Source organism: Phodopus roborovskii, unplaced genomic scaffold (genome assembly GCF_943737965.1).
Source record: "Phodopus roborovskii unplaced genomic scaffold, PHOROB, whole genome shotgun sequence".
In the NCBI taxonomy this organism is placed as follows: domain Eukaryota; kingdom Metazoa; phylum Chordata; class Mammalia; order Rodentia; family Cricetidae; genus Phodopus; species Phodopus roborovskii.
The window spans coordinates 26,128,007-26,142,758 of NW_026126541.1; the positions used below are offsets into that span (position 1 = coordinate 26,128,007).

Here is a 14,752-nt window from a genome sequence, read left to right on the forward strand (position 1 = left end):
AAAATATCAGATGGAGAGGTGGCTGAATGGTTAAGAGCACTGGCTGCTCTTCCAATGGTTTCAGGTTCAATTCCCAGCACCCACACGGCAGCCCATCACGGGCTGTAATTCCAGTTGCAGGAGATCTAAGCATTCTCTTCAGGCCTCTGAGTCACTGGGACACACATAGTGCACAGCCATACATGCAGACACAACACCCACACACATAAAGTTAAAATAAGGATTAAGAAAAAAATAAGTAATCTAGAAACCTCAGAACATGATGCTGATACCTGAGAAGATTGTTATTGCATGAGCCTTTCTTTGTAGGACAAATCATTTTCAGTTGAGTGCAAAAGTAGCAGATCACAGGATTCCCTGTTCTAGCTCAACAGTTAAACTGGGAATGGCGCCTGAAAAACACAGATGTCTCTGCTTTCAGGGGCCCTGAGAGTCACTTCTTTAGATAGCTCTTGTGGGTATTAGAAGTAGTTATGAACAAAATTGCTGAATGAATAATATTTGATCAGTTGCCCACAACTCTTCCCTGTCCATGTGACACTATCCCTGGAGAGGATGTGACACAACCTCTACTCATCCTTGGTAGGGAACCAACAACAGACCCTATAGACCCAATGCATTGGGGTTCATTGCAGGAGTATGGTTGAGTGGCTTATGGGAATGGGGATGAATCAGAGAAATCCTACCCCAGCATGGCCAATGATTCACAAAAGCTGGAACCCTGGAGCTCTCTGCATGACTTGTAGGCAGGTTGGTGTCTTGTCCGGCCAGCTCCATTAGCCCTGGTCTCCTCAGCAGCCCTGGCTGCTTATATAACCTAGTAAGTACATCTGATCAGTTTCCAGAACTCCTGGGAACTTCTGAGTTGTTTATTTCCTGAGTCTTAATGAGCATCCCTCTAGAACTCCGAGTCTTAAAGAGCCTGCTTTCTGCCTTTCTGGCTCTCCATAAGCCTTGAAAGAGATTTCCACATGCTACTGTATCTCCGAACAATTGTTGTCTGACAGTGGGGTCTGGCCCATGTCCAGTTCACCGTGATAATAGCACCGGCAGTGATATCACTGCATATTGCAGTGGAAACTCGGATAAGTGTAGTCAGGCATTTCTAGACCTCACTTGCTCTTGTGCTATTTAGTACCCACTCCAGCCGATTCATCTGCATATTGGATTTGATAATCCCTACTATGACATGAGAGACTGTGCATAGGGCTTTCTGTGGCATTACAGGGTCATAATAAGTGTGGTTGCTGTCTGTCCGTATACTTTGTATTGTGATTTACAATTTATAAGTCTTTGTTCTGGCTCAAAAGATGGGGCAGCTCAAACATGGCGGCTCTGTGGAAGGACGCTGGTAAATACTTGAGGTGGCAAAGTCCAGTAAGTGTCAATACTGTGGCTCTGCTAGCAGGTTTCTGGGGGTGTAAAACACTTCTGCTATGCTTGATTTCAGCTTTCCCCATAGAAGTCACCAAAGGCAGGTCTGCAAGTGATGTGCACTCTGTCGAATGCTTTTCTGTGACTTAGATGTGTGGTAGTTGCAGCTGGCACCAGGAGCCTAGCTAGTGGCAAAAGAAACAGGAGTAATTAATTTTGAGTGTTTAATTTTAAAAGTTTCAAATTTGTATAATTTTTTAAATTTTATTTTTTCTTATCTGTATGGATGTGTGTGTGTGTGTGTGTGTGTGTGTGTGTTGTGTGCGTGCCTATGGAGAGGGCATTGGATCCCCTGGAGCTGGAATTATAGGCAGGGTGTGAGCTGTCTGATGTGGGTGCTGGGAACAGCTCAGGTTTTCTGCAAGAGCTCTAAGTGTTCCTATCACCTGAGCCATCTGTCTAGCCCAAGTTCCTCCAGTTTAATTATTACCGTGGCCAACTTGCCAGTGGCCCTGAGAATTTAGCAGTCTGCTGTAGAAGCGTGGTCATCAAGTTGACTCCAACACATCGGTGCGGTAGCCCCTGGTGTGGAAGGACATCAGAGCCCACTTCTTCTGTTCCCCGTCTTGGCTGTGATAGGAACACTTTGCTTTGGCTCATGACAGCAAGGTTTGGTAAAATCCACATTCTCATGACCATATTTCTTCTGGAATGGAAGGTAAATACCAAGACTAATTTTGAACTTAAGTCTCTGTTCTCTGGGGTCCCACTGGCATTATGGAACTGTGAACTCAGCTTCACAGTTCACCACAGCTGACCAGGGGCATCCCTGGTGTCTTCTGGCTGCTTGGTGACAAGGCTTGGAGACAGACCCCAGCTGCGCACCTACCTTTCTTCTCCCTTCTGTCCTCTCCCCCTCATCTCTACATCTGAACCCCTCCCATTGGTGACACTTGGGGTCAGGCAGTTGGAGTACCTCTGTATACTGCATTTGGTTTTACTTTTGACTCAGAAATTAAATTGCTTCCAGAGACACAATACCTGAATGGCTTAACATTCACCTTGGGTTGATTACGAAATCATAGGAAGTACAGTAGGGAAAAGAGCAGGTTTGTATCACCTGGATCACGTGGCTCAGTGTTTGAAGTGCTTTCTTTTTCAGTTTCTCTCTCTTGCCCTTTTGAAGGGAATAATTGAAGCCTGGAATTGCAAAATAATGGCAGAGATCATGGCAGTTGTTTTTAATCTTACTTATTTTTGGTTTTTCGGGACAGGATTTCTCTGTAGTTTTGGAGGCTGTCCTGGAGCTCACTCTGTAGACCAGGCTGGCCTCGAACTCACAGAGATCGCCTGCCTCTGCCTCCCAAATGCTGGGATCAAAGGCGTGCGCCAACACCGCCCAGCTGTTTTTATTTTAAATTCACCACTGAGCTCTCAAAACACTTGTCATTAAGCCATAAAAAAAAAAAAAAAAAAAAAAAAAAAAAAAAAAAAACAAACAAAACCATGGGGAATTTCAAATCATTCATTTGTGTCCATTCCCTGAATCAGATTTATATAATCTTAAATCATTTGTTTCTCTTATTTCCACTTAAAAGGTATTTCTAGTTCACAGTAAATCTGAGGATTATTGAATTATTACAAAATACATTCTTGTCTATTTCATGTGGAAGCTTATGATTAAAAGCCAGAGTTGAGACTTCCTTAGATTATGAATTAATTACCACCCTGGGGCTTCCTCAGGATTGAGGGTCTGTGTAACAGAAAATAATCATGGGAGTAACAATTAATGGGGTATTTCACAGCTAAAATACTTGATTTGTTTCACTACCTTCTTAGGATGGACCTTCTGTGACATAATTCTGGTCAGATCTGCTAGCTGAGTCTGTGTTATGTTCAAATCGGCACTCGTCTGTTTTCTAGGTACCTGCTCTCATGGGCTTTGGGGGTAAATTCCAATCCAAATAAAACACACTAATTCCACTTCAAGGGGCAATGATGAAGCCTTATCAAAGGAACACTTCAGATGAAAGTAGTAGAGTTTATAAAAGATGTATAGAATGTGCAAAGCACAAAGGGGAGAGATTAATTACCCAGGTGGCAAGAGGAGTGGACTAGATCGGGGCGGGTTTCACAGGCAGAGAACATTCGAATTGGGCATTTGCTAATTAGTGTCTCAGTTTAAACTATGAGAGTTAGCATTACTGATTGGAAAGAATTACAAAAATGTGAAAATTACTAAATTAAAAACTCACCAGCTTTGAAATACTAGACCAGGCATCACTGGAACCTTGGGTAAAGCATGTGTCTGACATCATCAGTGTCAAGGTATACAGTATTCCGAGCCATGGGACCAGCCTCTGGGATTCCAGACCATGACGCATATGTGATCACCCATAAAGATGGTCCTGCACTCCAGGACAGTCACAGCCCAATACTTTGTGAACTGTGTTGAGAAGGCTGCACTTTGCTCTGTGCTGGCTCGCAATTTCAGGTGCCTTGGCTTTCCGTTAGCTTAATTAAGAGCCATCTTTCTCAGCATGTGTTATGATCTCATTCAACGTGCACTAGATTCTCAAATGTGTAGTTTTTCACTGAAACAATTTGTACTGATTTGTTTACTCACTTGTGTACATGCCCTTTCTTTAACATATAAGTAAGTCCTTTAATTTCACAGATGACATGTTAATTTATGTCTCCTGTCATATAAATGGATCAACATATAGTTGCAACAAAATTAAGCCCTCATTAGTGGATTGTTTGCTTTGATTTCTGTTTTTCCCTGTGGTTCTTGGCTCATTCTTCTGTTCATTATTTTTCTTTGAGATGCCCCTTTCCTTTGTCTTTTTTATGTCGTAAGAGAACTGGTTGGTCTTGACTTAATAATACCTTAATTTCAGTAATTTGGAGTTGACATCTCCAGGCGCGCATGTCATGGCCTGACGCTGTGTCAAGGAGATTGGTGTGCTCTAATATTCCCAGTGACCAGTCCTGGCTGGGTCCATGGAGTAAAGCCAAGAGCTTCAATGGCCTGTCTCCCTACTAGTCTCTCTCTCTCTTCAGCAGGGTGCCATTTAGGTTCCAGTTTCTTCAGGACTGAATCCAACAGTTAGTTGTCTTAATTAGGATGTTTGTTGCTGCAGTGAAACATCATGACCAAAAGCAAATTAGGGAGGGAGAGAGGGGTTTATTTGGCTTATATTTCCAGATCATAGTCCATCATTCGAGTAAGCCAGGACCAAAAAAAAAAAAAAAAAAAAAAAAAAAATCAAGCAGGGCAGGAACCTGTAAGCAAGAGCGGATGCAGAGGCCATGGAGGAACTCTGCTTACTGGCTTGTTCCCCATGGCTGGCTCAGTCTGCTTTCTTGTAGAACCCAGGACCACCAGCCCAGAGAGGGCACCACTCACAATAGGCTGGCCCTCCCCCATCAATCATTAATGTATAAAGGTGACATACAAGTAGCCAGCACAGAAATTTTATGGTCTATTATTTCAGATTGCCTTTGTACTATATTTTCAGAAGGTAAAGAGTACTTACTTATCCGTGCATATTTTGGCTATTTTGAAGATTTTACTTTTGTTCCTAATTATATGTGAGTGTGTATGTGCACGTGCGTGCCTGTGTATGGGCTTGTGCATATGAGTGCATACTTGTTAAAGCCAGAAAAGCCAGAAAAGGAGCCAGAGTTCAAGGCAGTTGTGAACCACCTGATGTAGATGCTGAGGACTGAACTTAGGTCTTCTGCAAGAGCAGTGTTTGTAAGAGCTAAGCCATCTCTCTAGCCTCCTTCTTTTGTTTTTTGAGACCATGTTTTACTAAGTAGCTTTAGCTGGCTTTCCATTTGTTTGCCTCCCCAGTACTGAGAATACAGGCTTGAGCCACCCTACTCTGGTTTATTTTTTAAGGCACTTCTTAGACCAAAGTCTTCTAAATCTTTAACATACAACTATGAAAAGAAACCATTTCAACCTCAGACAGGAAGAGGAGCACGCAGAGAGCTGTCAGGTTCCTCTTCCAATGGCCAGCTTCTTGGGTGTGGTGGCTGTGTGGGTGTTAGATTTATTAGTATGTGCCATGACAGGTATCTAAAGCACATTCTTTTGAATGCATTCAATACTAGATGACCAGTAAAAAAATTTTTAAGTGTGAGACAGTTTATACTACTGACAGTAGCCATTGTGTTTATGATGGCCAACCAGATAATATTCCCCAACCAGCACCATTTAAAAACTTAAAATTTTTCTTTTAAAATACTTTAGACTGGTGATTTAATACAGGTAGTGTTTTCTTCTCTTTGTGGGTACTGTTTGTAAGTCCTCAATTTTTCAGATGGTACAAACTGTCTTGCAGTGTTATAGATAAACTAAATCTAACATAATGTGTGCAAGATGGAAGTCACTGCCATGACCAAAGAGACCATAAATGAATTAAACTGTAGATAGGATTCCATGTGCATTTTTCATGTTTTGAATGAAGGCTGAGTGCAGTATTAGAAATATCATTGATGTCAAATAACAGATTAGTCCTGAGTGAAATGGTCTATTTAGGAAGTCCTAGAGATGCCAGCATTTATACTCTAGACATGATGTCTCCAGTGACAGGAACTCCACAGCTAGGCAAAAAAAAGTTCTCTGTCTTTAGCCTTTGGTAAACGTTTAGAATGCAGTTTATAACCAGGTGGGAAAAATACTTGGATCAGCCTCCACACTAGGCAGAGTGGAATTTCATGTGAGGTGCTGATATTTATTCATGGGTCCCACCCCTAGGAAGTAGACCCATTTTCTTCTGATGGAATGTACTCCTCCCACCAATCTAACTGGCTGATTCGCTTGTAGACCAGGTGGCCATCACAGCTACATGGCCCTGGCTAGAAGATGTTAAGTCTTTGCTGAGAATTTTAAAAACTACAACTCTAAAACATGGAACAGTCACATAGTGGCAGTGCTGGGAAGAGAGTAGAAGGTAGACCCCAGAGGACTAGGTAGACCCCAGAGGACTTCTTGTCGCTGGGAGTGGATCCTAAGGCCCAGTGAAGCGGAGTCAGGCGTTCCTGTTGTTTGTAGCCTTCATTCAGTTCACCCCATCCTGCTGCTTGGCCTATGATGCTTCAGGTACCATGTCTGTTACACACAGGCTAAAGAATGCCTGACTTCTTCTCTTGGTTGTTTATATTTGGAATGTTTTTCAGTGCCCTTTGTCACAAACAAGCAGCCATGAAGCACTTAATTGGATAATAGGGCAGCTGGTTTCTGACATAGCTTTTTGAGAAGAGTGGTAGTGTTTATTTCCACCTGTCAAAAAGCAGACATGTATTGACACTAATTAAACTAGTGAGTGTGGGTGTGTGGGTATGTGTGGCAATGCCTCTAGGTGCCTACTCTAATACAAATGAAACATGACTTTTGATTAGACCATTCAAACAAATGTATCCCTGTCTTGGTGTGTGTGTGTGTGTGTGTGTGTGTGTGTGTGTGTGTGTGTGTATGTGTGTGTGTGTAGGAGGATTTTTCTGTTCTTTCTGTCAGCTCCCAAATCATGACATGGAGACTTCTTACTCATTAAGAAAGTTCGGCCCATAAGTTAGGTTTGTTTCTAACTAGCTCTTATAACTTAATCGAACCCATTCTATTCATCTACATGTTGCCAAGTGACTTGTAGCATTTACCTGTTCTCCTGCATGTCTTGCTCCCTCTCCATCTGGCTTGTGATTGATGATTCCTCATGTCTCTGCCCTTCTTCTTTATACTGTCCTCTGTGCCTGGAAATCGTGCTCCACTATTGGTCATTCAGCTTTTTATTAAACCAATAACAGAGACACATTTTCACGTGTACACAAAGATTAATCCACAATGTGTGTGTGTGTGTGTGTGTGTGTGTGTGTGTGTGTAAGAGAGAGAAAAGAGATAATACAATTGTCTGGAACTGTGCTTTGATACTGTACTTTATTATTGAAGTCATTATTAAAGGTAGGTAAACAGAAGTATTTGTGGCTAAAACACATAAACTGAGAGATTTATATGAAAGAAGAAATGAGTTCTTTGGCAAATAATCAAACGTGTAAATGTTCCTTACTAGAAGGAAGTTAGACTGAGTTAACAACATTCTTCAGTGACCTAGTGTTTGGGGAACTGAGATTTGATGCAACACGGTGTTGTGTAAACTTCTCTTCCTTTCAGGAAGTACTGGATTTGCTTCCAGAGAAGACTTCTGTATAGTTGGAATGTGTTGTAAAAGGTGGAGAAACACATCTGATGTTTGGCTTCTGCTTGCCAACTGGTTTCAAAAACTATAGTAGTTGTTTATTCTGGATGCATCAGCCAGGTTTTCTTTTCACTGTTAAGGCTGATATATGGCTTGGGCAGTGTTAGATCAACAATGACTATTGAGAATCTGCTAAGGCCTGAGGGACATAAAGAACTCTGAAGTACACTGCCTGCCTCAGATGCAGGCTTATGTGGCAGGAGAGATGGTAGAGGGCTCATAGAGAAGGGAGGCATGAATTATGAATTGTCTGTACCCATTGGGGAAGGAGAGAGGACAGGAGTGATCTTCAGGGCCTGGGCCAGTGAGCCAGTTCTAGGGGAAGGAAGGCTTGTGTGGGTCTGGAATAGGAAAGTAAAATGACATGAGAAGGTCATTAGACAGCAAGCCCAGTGTGGGACATGGGAGGTGACTATGTGCCCAGCACCCATGGGAAAGCCACGAATAGGGCAATGGGTTCTATGGCAGTATCATTTCAAGACCAGGTTCCATGACATAGAAGCCAGTTTCCAAAGGCCTGCATGGTGTACTTCTGGGCCTATGGGTTAATCTTTTTGTTTTTGTGTTTTCATAACTGTTATTGAGAAGCTTTGTACTTTGTGTTGTCATTGTAGGTAACAAAAGTCTGGAAATATTTAACCCCTTCTTTTTGTAAAAATACTGTAACTATATTAGTAATGGTGGCGTTGGGAAGTGTCTTTTATGTGTTTTGACTTCTGATTTCAGCTAATGGCATTTAGGAAGGTTTCCTTCTTCCTGGGTGGAGCATCTCCTCTGAGTTTCAAGTTCAATATAGCAACCAACATATTATCTAGTATATAATATGCAACCAATATCTTTCACAAGGCATAATAAATACCAGTAGTTTTCTAAATAAAAAAGCCACTGCTTTTTAAGATCCACATGAACTTGAACATTTGAGAAGTTGCCTTTAAGGAGACTGTTTTCCTTTTGATCTCCTCTCAGTGACTGAGAGAGGAAAGGTATGAGGTTTGGTGGCATGCTGAACTTTGACATTTATCACGTGATGGTGCTGATGTGTCTGGTGGCCCAGAGGGAGGGACCTTCCGCTGAGATAGCAGTTGGACAGCATCCAGCCTCAGTGACTCTGGCACAAGGGACCAATGTTTGAACCAAGAACAGCAGAAATGGTACAGGCATAAAGGGACACCTTCCTGTCACACCCGTTGATAGTGAGTTGCCAAGAGATGGAGGTGGAGCAGAGAGGCTTCCAGAAGTTAGTTAGCTTCAGGGGTTTGTGAGTATAGTGTTACCTTTATGGGGAGTATGGGAGAACTTCACGATCAGGCTCCCTGCATGTGCTAGGTATTGGCTGCTAGATGTAAGCAGAGGCCTGTCTTGCTTCTGCCCCCTGTGACCGTTTGTTTACCCATTCCAGTTCGTACTTCCTAGTGGAAGAGCTGGCAGAGTCTCAGAGAGATGAAGCTGTTGTTGTGGTCAGTTACTGGCAGAGCCCGGACTAGGAAGGAAGGGCACTCTAGGTTCACAGCACAGCGTTCTTTCTGCTTTCTCCTGTTGGCTCATAGGGACGAACAATCTTTTAGGAAGGCCTCACTCTCACTTGGGTCTTGTTGGTGGCTAGAGAACATTTTGAAGAAACCTCTGGCCGGTGGATGACTGGTTCTAAGTTGATTGGGGGAGGGGCAAAGAGTAGGATTGGGGGGTGCTCTAAGGTGATTGGGGGAGGGGTCGAAGAGTGGGGTTGGCGGGCGGGGATCAGCTCAGCCTATAAAGCACTTTGCTGTGTTTGCTGTTTTACCACTAGGACTCATGTTTAAAAAGCCAGACACCAGGCTTGGGCTGTCAAGATGGCTCTGGTAAGGGCTTTTGGAGGCTAACCCTGATAAACCTGAGTTTGATCCCTGGAATCCACTTGGTGGAAAAAGGGAGCTGACAAGTATTAATTGTTCTCTGACCTCCACACTCGTGCTGTGGCACACCCTCATAAATTAATTAATTAAATAAATAACAGACATAGTGGCGCATACTCAGAGTCACAGCATTGGGGAACTGAAGACAGATCTCTGGGGCTTCAGCCTAAATGGGGAATTCCAGGCCAACCTTGTCTCAAACAAAACAAGCCGAAACTAGTGTACCTGAGGAAAGTCACCCAACATTTTCCTCTGGTCTCTACGCATAAACATACATGCATGTACTTGTGTATATGCACATACCACACACACACACACACACACACACACACACACACACACTGTGGAAGAGAAGTTAAATCCAGGAGATCTTTTCTAAACCTAAGACGTTTTCATCTGCGACTTATAAACAAAATCTCGTGAGCTGGTGAGATGGATGGTTCAGTGGTTAAAGGTGCTTCCTGTACAAGCCTGACTACCCCAGTCCAATCCTTGGAACCCACATTGAAAGACCCGCAGAGCGTGGACATTCACGCTCCCACACAGGAAAGGCGACACCCCAAATCACTCACGAGAAGCAGTCTCGATGCAAATAGCATGAGGAATTTTTATTCCAAGTGCACCGGGGTCCACAGTCATAGGACTGAGGACCTCGAGGGCAGAATTGAGACAGTTTTTATAGGGTTTACAACAAAGCCCACATATAGGTCACTGGGGTGGGGGTTTCACAAGCAGTTTACAAAGTCAGATAAGCGGTTAGCCAGCTAATTTTCTGTTATCTTACTAGGCCAGGATTAGTAATCAAGGGCCTGTCTGTCTTAAACAGCAAGGAGTGTGAACTTGCCTATATGGCAGAGGACAGGGTCTGGAATTTGAGGTTTTTAGATAGTATTTCTAAACTTTCAGCTTCCTGGGGTCATTGGAGAGTTAGGCTGTATTTTTCCATCCTTACAACATAAAGGTGGGAAGAGAGCTGTCTGCTTGAAGCTGTCCTTTGACCCCCACACTTGTGCTCAAGCATGCAACCACACATACATATTCTCTCTCTCTTTCTCACTCTCTCTCTCTTTCTCTCTCTCTCTCTCACACACACAAGTAAACAATAAAAATAATCTTTCTTCCTGTCAGAAACTCCCATCAGTTCTAGTGATGAATTCAGGTTTAAGTAGATCAGGACCCCAGGAATTAGTCGTTTTGCTGTCTCCTCTAATTTGTCAAATTTCAACTGTTTATAAAGTTTCTTTTAATTTTTTTAAACTATGATGTTTAAGCCACAGTGTCTAAATAGAATGATTTTTTAGCTTATTCTTGCCTTTTTACGTGTATTTAATTGTGTCCTAAATAAAATCACTCCTTTACAACTTTTCTGCTAGTAATCCTTTCCTTTCATTTATACAATCCTATCAAATCCAAGAAACTTAAATCACAAGCCTACATTTCTCATGACTTAGAGTCAGACCATATAACACCAAACAACTATTTCAGCTCCAAAATTCTTTGTGTATTTTTAGCATAAAAAAGAATTCGTAAAAGTAAAGGCCAATTTATCATTTAAATTTCTTTCCCTTGCAGTTTGGGGGATGGAACCCAGCACCTGGTGTAAGTTAAGATAGAACTTCCTCACACAGCTACTTCCAGCCCCTGCCTCCCCTGAAAAACAAACAAACAAAACAGCTCTTTAAAACTTTGAGTCAGAGTCTTCCTAAATTGTCCAGGCAGGTACCCTGCTTCAGCTCTGGATTAACTGGGATTACAGGTCTGTGTCACCAGGCCCTGCTCAGTCTGTGACTGTCTACAATAGTGCCGTTCTGGATTCAGGACGTGGCATTTCTGAGTACCTACTCTGTGGAACGTTGTGCTAAGTGTCTTGCATGTAGGGTCACATATAATCTGGCACATTCCAGGCTCATTGCAGGTCATTAAATTGCAGATCATTAAGCTTTCAGCCTGCTTTGATGGAGGTCTCAGAGCGCTTTGCACCCATTACAGCCTCAGCTCAGCAACTTGTACCAGTAGAAACCCAAGGACTTCCACTGGTTATTATAACTTCAGAAAAGTTTCACAAACTTTAGAAGTGCTAGCGTTCTTGAAATCTTAAACTGGGGTGGGGGCGTGGAAGGCTGCTATACTGGACCTAAATCAAGAAAGTAAGTTCCGCCTTCACCAACAGTGAACGCGCTTATTGGTTAGGATTGCTCAGGGGCTGACTCACTTCTTTAGCTGGAGCAGAGAGCCACGCCCTGCATTCCAAAAACCCTGTGCTGCCCGAGGCGCGCGGGCCTTTCCTCCGCAGCCCCTTGAGTTCTGTGTCCTCTGTGCTTTAGGTGCCGTTCACCTTCCCAGCGGCGGTTTGCGGGGACAGCAGCCACTCCCCAGGGACGCACGCAAGCAGAGCCCCGCTCAAACTTGATCCTTCAGGAACTTTCCAGGAGGCTGTTTCTGGAAGGAGAGGTAGGTTTGGCTCTTTGTGGGAAAGCAGTTCATTAAAATATTCTCCAGGGTTGTAGCCGCGCCAGATGGTGGGACTCCAGGAAAAGTCGGAAAGGAGCAAGCCGCGCTTGACTTTCACAAAATATTCTGTGATCACCAGTGGGACTTGCTTCACTAAGAGGAGTCGGGCGAATCGGTTAACTAGGCTTCAGTCCTAAACTAGGTCCTACCTAGTGGCAGTGCAGCGGCTGTGGCTCTGGGTAGGTAGGGCGAATCAACAAATGCGCCAAGTGCGCCCATGTGGGTCCCGGAGTATATAATATACAACCAATACAGTTTCAGTTTGGAGTTGTCAGGGTTTCCTAGGGTAGGTCTTTGAGAGGTGAGGTTGTATTTTCCGCTTGGCTACAGTATTTTAAGGAGCACGGGCTTGCTCTAGACTCAACCTCTACAAAAATCCTTCCAGCCAACGTTGGAGCTGGGGAGCGAGCCCTCTACCAGGTGCCAGGAAGAAGCACGTGCTGCCTGTTTTTTCCAGAGAGAGTGTTTACTCTGCAGGCTTCTACTTCTGTTTAGTGCTACAAGGTGATTGCTCTTGTGGAAATAACCACGGATGCGTGAGGGTTCTCCCCCACCCCCTTTTCTTTTGCTGTATGTTTTCACTTGAATTGTCCCCAACAGGAATCTGAGCTGTTTTTATGCGCGCAAATTTTCTTTCTACTTTTAACTGGTTGAGTCAGTGTGTGTGGTGTGGTGTGGTGTGGTGTGGTGTGGTGTGGTGTGGTGTGTGGTGTGCTGTGGTGTGGTGTGGTGTGGTGGTGGTGGTGTGTGTGTGTGTTTCTGGGGATACAGCCCAAGGACTCCCTCATGCTGCATCTCTAATTCTTTGTCTTGTGGTTTTTAAACTTATGTAGGCATAATGAACTCGGTAAGCTTTAAAAAAACAAAAATCTGTTTGCCCTGTTTTTATTGTACAAGTCGGTTTTTATTTTATTTCTTGGTGGTGGCCATTGAATTCAGGGCCTCTCATGGAGCTAAACCTCCGAGCCCCCAGGTTATTTTTTTGCAGTCACTTGGGAAGGTAGAGACCTGGGAAATAGCTTTTGATTTGTAAGGGAATACACAGTACAACAGAGAGATGCTATTGGCAGTGGACTCAGCTTGTACCAGAAAGGCGGGCACTTGTTGTCCTGATGGCATAGATAATAATAGGGACATTTCAAAACTCATTTATGGTTACGAATGTGAACTAAGTTAGGGACATTATCCCCGCACTTCTGCATTTATGAAGCTATAGACTAACACTTTCAGTAGATGGAGAGAGACAGAGTAAAATTCTTTGCAACTGACCTTTCTTAGATCTAAAAAGGAAACTTCTCTAGAAAGAAGTTACTTCTAAATGGAGTAATTAAATTACTTGTTGGTAATCTGAGAGGCTAGTTACCCCTCTGAGCGTCCAGCACTCTTTGCAAGCTCCTCGGCTAATTGTTAAGCCAGCTGCAGTACCTGAGACTGATCCAGTGCCTGGGTGAAAGGTAACAACCTTGTCCAGAGGAAAAGTAGCTATAAGGGTACTGCTGGGCAGTTGGAAAACCCCCCTGAGGTGGTGAGAGAATGGGCTTACAGCCTGTTTACTCTTAAATACCTAGAACCTAAAGGCATAGCTAAATGTGGATGGTTCACCTAGCAGTTGTTACAAAGCTGAACACTTAAGGGTGGCCTTCTATCTGCAATTGAGATTCTGTGCATCCACTTTCTCCTGCTGTTTTTCATAGTAGCTAAGAGGAGAGTGTATTACCCCTGCCTTGTAGTTAAAGACTTGGCATAGCTTGTTTTGCATTTCGAAGTCAGTGGCTTTCTTTGTTAGAAGTTAGCATTAGATGTTTGTTATTTTCCCCTGTGGCTCTAATAGCTCTCAACTATCACCAGTTTTCCTGGTGTGAAACGATGCTTAGGAGGGTCTTGGTTTGAAACAGATTTCCAAGTGATTTTAAAGGTCCTCGGTGCCCTGTGCCTGAGTCTCAAAGTCCATAGCATAATATATTTACTCAGGAAGCGTGAGGTTTTCAAATATTAACCGAGCAAGCCCTACACTCTTGTTTGGTGGGTTGAGAACACGTGGCTGCCTCAGGGCAATCAATCTTTGTTGACTTTTCCCCTGAAACTCTTTAGTTCTGAATGCATCCTTCCTTCTTAGAAAGAGCACACTGGCTTTCTCCGTGACACCGAGAACAGGATCCTATGCCTTAAGCAGGCAACTGTACATATGAGCTGTGTTTGATGTGCTGTGTGGAAATAGTTTTCAAGTTGGCAATTAATGTTAAACTTGCCTTTTCAAAATGGTGAGATAGGGGCTCTACAGAGAGATGGCTCAGTGACTGAGAGCTCAGTTCAGTTTTCATCACACATACCTCGCAGCAGCTTACAACCACCTGTAACTCTAGTCCTAGCTCCAAGGAGAGTCTGGTGACCCTAACCTCTTTGGACAACTGCATGCATGCCTCCTATTAATATAATTAAAAATAATAACAGTGAGCTTTAAAAAAGAACAGTGAGGTAAAGGACATGAGAGCAGCTAGAAGGTGGGAAAGGTGCAGTGTATCTCAGCAGTGGTGGCCATCTGCTAGCATACAGTGATGCAAGAAAACAATGCTGCCTTCTTGGAAGACCATGAGCCACCTACTCTAGTTTACCCATCTCTTCACCTCCATCTGTCTTACTTGGAACTTCCATCCACCTTTCAAGCCAAGAATGCCTTGCTTGGATCTCCTCAGATCCCTACATCCTAGCTGT

General features: G+C 43.4%; 1 protein-coding gene across 3 annotated transcripts in view; it reads left to right on the forward strand.

Annotated features, from left to right (window-relative positions):
- Sgms1 (sphingomyelin synthase 1) overlaps window positions 1-14,752 on the forward strand; it is a 116,926-nt gene that overhangs the window by 20,604 nt on the left and 81,570 nt on the right. The window contains exon 3 of one of the 3 annotated variants that reach the window (XM_051199974.1): window positions 11,854-11,980. The exons of the other annotated variants lie outside the window; for them this stretch is intronic. The gene's annotated coding sequence lies outside the window, so the exon portion shown is untranslated. The remainder of the gene's footprint in view (window positions 1-11,853; window positions 11,981-14,752) is intronic. 3 annotated transcript variants of the gene reach the window in all.